Below are 6,233 nucleotides of genomic sequence, written 5' to 3'. Positions count from 1 at the left end.
TTTGTTCTCATGTCACTATTTTCCATATGCGCTAGGCATGGAACATTGCCAGCTGGTTATCTGACCCTCCTTCTGTCCCTACTACAGTTTCCACCTACCCACTGAAATTAGATTTTATTTAAAAAATCCGTTGCCACATACGCACACACACACCTGCTGAGATTCCCATAGGACTTGGAAAGGAAGGAACAAACAAAAGAAAAAAATGTCTGGTGTGGCTCTCTGGGCATTGTTACTGTTGATCCTTAATTATTCACTTCCTGAAATAGTTTCCTTTAATTGAACCCTCCCCTTTAATGATTGTTTGATTGATTAAGTGCCATAAAGTCAGTGTCAACTCTTAGCAACCACAGAGATTCTCTCCAGGATGATCGTCTTCAGCTTGGCCTTTAAGGTCTCTCAGTGGTGTTTTCATTGCTGTCGTAATCGAGTCCATCCATCTTGCTGCTGGTCATCCTCTTCTTCTCTTTCCTTCAACTTTCCCCCAGAATTATGGACTTCTCAAGGGAGGTGGGTTTTCACATAATGTGTCCGAAGTATGATAGTTTGAGCCTGGTCATTTGTGCCTCAAGTGAAAATTCTGCTCTATGATCCATTTGTTTGTTTTCCTGGCTGTCCATGGTATCATCAAAAGTCTTCTCCAGCACCAATGTTCAAAAGCATCAATGCTTTTTCTATCCTGCTTCTTCAAAGTCCAGCTTTCACATCCATAGAGTGTCATGGGGAAAACCATTGTCCAAACAATTCTAATCTTTGTAGGTGTAGACACGCCACAGCATCTAAATATCCTTTCCAAGGCTTTCATTGCAACCCTACCAGCTGCTAGTCTGCGGCATATTTCTTGACTACTGGATCCTTTACAGTTGATGATCGATCCTAAAAGGCAGAAGCTATCCACCACTTCGGTGTCTTCATTGCCAATTCTGAGGCTGGTTGCTGTACCCGTTGTCATTAGTTTATTCTTCTTTACATGTAATTGTAGTCCCTTGCAGATCATCCACATTCTCAGCTATCAGAGTGGTGTCATAAGCATAGGGCAGGTTATTGATATTTCTTCCTCCATCTTTAAAGCCACACTCATTGTCTTCCAATCCAGCTTCTCTCAGAATATGTTCAGCATATAAGTTAAATAAATGAGAAAGTATACAGCCTTGTTTTACTTTTTGCCGATCTAGAACCAGTCTGTTTCACCATGTTCCATCTGGACTATGGCTTCCTGTCCTGTGTATAGGTTTCTCATGAGAACAATGATATGTTCTGGGATGCCCATTTTCCTAAGAACATCCCACAACTTGACATGGTCAATGCAATCAAAGGCTTTTCTGTAGTCAATAAAGCACATATTGACTTCTTTTTGGTATTCTTTGTCTTTCTCAATTATCCAGTGTGTATCAGCAGTTATGTCTCTTGTTCCTCGTCCTTTTCTGAAACCAACTTGAACATCTGGCATTTTCCTTTCCATGTAGGACTCTGCAATCCTATGCATACCTTCCTGGGAATATGCCCCACTGAAGATAGTGGGACTGACTTCTGAGTCAACATTGAGACAACTCATTTCCTTCTTTTAAAAAAATGTTATGTTAAATTGCTGCTCTCGAGCTTTTTCCATTAGTGGGGTGGCGGGAAAGATATAACACTAATACTACTATTGTTTTTGCTTTAGCCTTAGACTATAATGGGAAATCACTAACACACGTATACATTTTTGGTTCTTGTTCAAACTGGATGAAAATTATCTTCATAGTATACTTTTTTTGAGGTCATTATACCACCCAAATTTTGGGCAGAAAGGTGTGCGGGTTTCTGTTCATGCACACTTTAAAGTTTTGAGGTTTGGCCATTTGAATTTTCAAACCAATGTCCAGCCCTACTCATGATTCTCCTTTTAGCCCCCACTTCTTGGGAGAAAGTCCCATTCACAGCAGTGAAGCTTAATTCTGAGTAACATGAATGGGATCAGGCTTCCATTTTCAAAATAAAAATAGAGTGGGGAAGATAGTTATATTACTAGCCTCAATTGCTGTTGTTTTTTAAGGTGCAAAACCCAACAGTTAGGAGTAAAATGACAATGGTATGTTCAGCAGGCAGGGGTTGCCCTTGGGAGCCAGCCCTCCAATGTGTCACCACTGATGCAGAAAACCACTCCGTCTCAGCCCCAGAGGAGTTGTGCTATGCCATCTACACCTCTCCTCGTTGTGCAAGCTGTTCCATTGCTGCTGTTGATTCAGAATAACTGAGCAACAAAAAGAAATGGGTGTTTCACAGGAGAATGGCAAACCCGGAACAAGATGCTAAGAATATTGCCTGGTTGCTGCACAAAATCCCCCAGAACAATCAGCGTTCATGATGGAATAAACTACCACCTGGAAGAGCCCGTAAGCTACATTGTTATTTGTCCTCACTTGGGATTTGCCACTCCTCCCAGTTTAGTGTCCTCTCTTTTTGTTGATGTGTTTCTTTCCTGCTCTAGATAATTAAGACACCCAGCCCTGCCTAAATCCTTGCATACTCTCATAGAAGTCTCACAAGCATGTTACAGTAATTTATTTAAATCAGCTGCTGTTTGGTCCTTATCCAACCTATTTCAATAGTAATCCAGCATAAAGTCTTATCGAACAGTTTAGAAACCACACAGATGCAGACTATACTGTATCACGTTTATGTCCCCTGTCTGTCGCAAGTCTAGCAAAATTATATCAGGAATGTTCAAACATGTCCAGAGTGCTCCTTATAAATCCATTAAACTCTTGCTTTCATTTCCCCCTCTCTCTACTCCCAGTGCTAAGTCATTGTTTTCCAGGCGCGATGTGAAGGTAGAGATATGGGAAGGGCACAGTACTTCATTTGTCCAGACCTGCTGCAGTGTTTAAACATAATACACAGACAGAGAGCCTTTCAGCTTGTCTACCTCCAGAGTTTGGAACAATGCAACAACAGTTTGATCCCAAATGCCCTCAATTGTCAACAGTACCTCACTCAACAAGGATGACCCAAGTTGGCCCTGCAATGTCAGGCTTGCAATATGCCCTTATTCATAATTTGCAGAGGAGGAGGAACTCTACCTCTCCCATCTGTTTGCATTGCAGCAATTAAGTTAATCAGACTCCCCTTGTTGAAACCACTTAGCTGGGCTCAGTTGTTGTTTTTCTACGTCACTTCTAATCTAGGACAATTTAAACACAGACATCCCCCTTGTTTTTCCATTTCACTGTTAAAATTACTGGAGGATGTTCTCTGGAACGGCTCAAGAGCAAGGCCATGTCTATCCTGCACACCCTTTGTGTGCTGCTAAAGCATGGAAACTGAATTGTAACAAGATTTTGTTTGTGAACTTAATTGCATGGAGTCGTTCATCCACCAAAAGCCAAAGATGTGAGCACCATACAGGGTCTTCTCAGCTTGGCCCCTCAGCTCTGGAATGCGCTTCCGGAAGAAGCTCACTGTGCTCCCTTCCTCAGCGTTTTAAAAAAAGATCTTAAAACAAATCTGTTTAGAGAGGCTTTTTAAAATGTCTTTTACTGCAGCTTGTATCAGATGGGTTAATTATTATTTAAAGTCCAGTTTAATTGGATTTGTTTTACTTGATCTTCTATTAATGTTGTTCTGTTTTGTGTTTTATCTGTTTTCTTGTTTGGCTATTGTTGGAAGCTGACCCTAGCAGTATTGCACTGGAGGGGTGGGATATAAATATTTTAAATAAATAAATACATCCTGTGAACCAAGTCCCAACAATAAAGTGGCAACTTAAACAGCCCACATGTCAAGGCTACCAACAATTATTTTCCCACAGTAGTAGGCATAATATTTCAAAAGTTCTCATATGCACAGTGCATATGTTAAGGGAAGCACAAGATTTAATAATTGACTTTTAAGGTAACATTATGGGCCTGTTCTTATGACCCACATGATTGTAATTTGATTAACTATGTTTTCCTCCTTTAGTTCCTCAGAAGCTGAAAGGCAAAGTTAAACACTTCCTGTGTTCTGGGCCAAAACTGTATGTTCCTTTCACCCATTTCATTTACAGGAACAATACTCATCATACACTGAGCCACCCGGCCATTAGACAAGCTCAAACTGAGTAAGTTCAAACAGTTGGATTTACAGAAAGACTCACCATGCCGTGCCAAAGATTAGCTCAAACCACCCTTGCAAAGCAGGTTTCTCCAAGAAAGTGTGAGCCATGATTGGCCAGGAGAAGCACAAGCTCTTCATGATCACTCAGTTATATTATAGCTATGAAGGTTGGAATTTCTGGGAGCAAACACAACCACTCCTCATTTTCCTACAATCCTTGGAGTTATTACTGTAGGACCCAAAACTGTAGTGTGCAGCAATCTGCCTCTATTCCTTACTTTCTGTTTGTTATGCTGCTCCTGGACCTGAGGCAAGAATTAGTACGAGCTGCCTAAATAATTGGCCTTCCTTCAACTGGTTTGGTTGTGTACATGGGGCAAAACGTTTTCAAGCTGCCTCAAAAACAAAGGGGATGCATCTGAATGCTACCACCATTTTGGTTGTGTGGATATGCTGATCAGGTGAGCCATGGGATGTCTAGAGGGCTGTGGCTCAGTGGCAGGGCATCTGCCTGGCATGCAGAAGGTCCCAGGTTCAATCCCTGGCCTCTCCAGGTAGGGCTGGGAAGATTCCTGCCTGAAACCTTGGGGAGCCACTGCCAGTCAGTGTTGACAATACTAAGGACCACATACTTAAATAATTAACACATAATAACATAATTGACAATTATATGCCTTATGCTGACTCAGTATAAGGCAGCATCCTATGTTCCTTTGACATTAGTAGACTGTTGGTTACAGCACTTCTTTTCCGTACTTGCCACAGGGCAGTGATAGGAGGCCTGGAACTCTATCCCTAACACCATATTCACAAATAGGGCTGTCTGAAGGGAGGGCTGGGGGGGCAGTATACACCCCCCAATACACCCCCCAATTGGTCTACCCCCAATACACTAGCATAGCATAGCAATACACATGCAATACACATAGCAATACACTAGCATAGCATAGTGTAGCAATACATTACCCCCCCCAATACACACTGGTCTACCCCTCAATACACTATAGCATGGCAGATACTCCTCTTGTTTTGGTAGGGCTGTAACAATTGTAAGACCGGATCCGGCCAATTTTATATTGCATATGTGCATGGATGGGTTAGCCATATTGTATTAGATGAACGCTTGACTTGAGTCTGGTTGCTTGATACGGTTTAGGCCTTGGTCTTAGCATGAACACATGAGTGAGTGTTCCCCTGTTTCAAGCTCCCCTGTTTCAGCAAATTTTCCATGCTGTCCAAAACAACCCCCACAAAAGGCTTCTGTCTAAATCTAGAGAGAATCGGCCTGTCAGTTCAGACACACTTCCTCATTTTTTGGTAACTCATATCGAGAATGCTCCCTCCCAAATGTTCCATCTGAAGGAGGGGGTCACTCGACCTGCACCTGGTTCCTCTTTCATATCTCTCCTGGTCATACAGCACACCTGGTTCCTCTTCCCTGGCCAATGGTGTTAAATGTCAGAAGTTACAGGTTGAGCGAGGGGTCATGGACGGTCAAGACCCCTTCTCCATCCAATCACTGTTGATGCGGGGGTGAGAGGGTGAGGGTACTTAGGACCCTGATCTGGAGCAGGAGCAGGTCGACGGGACCAGTGGACGCTGAAGCCGAAGGAAATAGAGGAAGATTGCCCAACTTGACACACCTGATACCTTGCAAAAAGGGGAACATCGGTTTCTCTTGGTAAGCTCAGGAGAGAAGCCACAAAGAGTGAGTGAAAGCTCTAGCAATCTATAGGGTGTCAGTTAGATATTATTTTAGTTGCTGTGAGGGAAAGGGAAATCACTGAGTGTATATACTGCGATTCATCTGAATATTGGTAAGAAAATAAATCTGCTTTGATTAATCATAACCTTCTCACTTCTCTTTGTGTCTTCTTGAGTCTTGGGATTCTTGACAGCCAGCACCATAAAAAGGACCCATGGCAATGTGAGGATTTTTGGAGCCCTCATTTATTCCTGGTTGCAGGAATTTTGGGTTATCAAGAATCTCTTACACAATGTGGGAGGGGGGACAAATTATTCTTGCCTTTGGCCCCGCAAAAGCCTTTTTCACAAGGTCTCACCACTATATATACCATTACTTAATCTGAAAGGTTAAGTATTAAATGTATTAAATACTTCTATTTAATATAGATGTATTACCAAGCTCCCAGTTC

At 42.2% G+C, this 6,233-nt stretch overlaps 1 non-coding gene across 1 annotated transcript; it reads left to right on the top strand.

Annotated features, from left to right (window-relative positions):
* The first annotated feature begins 4,561 nt into the window (after window positions 1–4,561).
* On the top strand, window positions 4,562–4,630 carry TRNAA-GGC (transfer RNA alanine (anticodon GGC)). Its single transcript has one exon. It is a non-coding gene; the product is annotated as a tRNA-Ala (tRNA).
* The last annotated feature ends 1,603 nt before the right edge of the window (window positions 4,631–6,233 follow it).

The sequence above is a fragment of the Hemicordylus capensis genome, chromosome 3 (genome assembly GCF_027244095.1).
Source record: "Hemicordylus capensis ecotype Gifberg chromosome 3, rHemCap1.1.pri, whole genome shotgun sequence".
Classification (NCBI taxonomy): Eukaryota; Metazoa; Chordata; class Lepidosauria; order Squamata; family Cordylidae; genus Hemicordylus; species Hemicordylus capensis.
The sequence above is the reverse complement of the archived record's forward strand: the minus strand, read 5'-3'. Positions and strand labels throughout refer to the sequence as shown.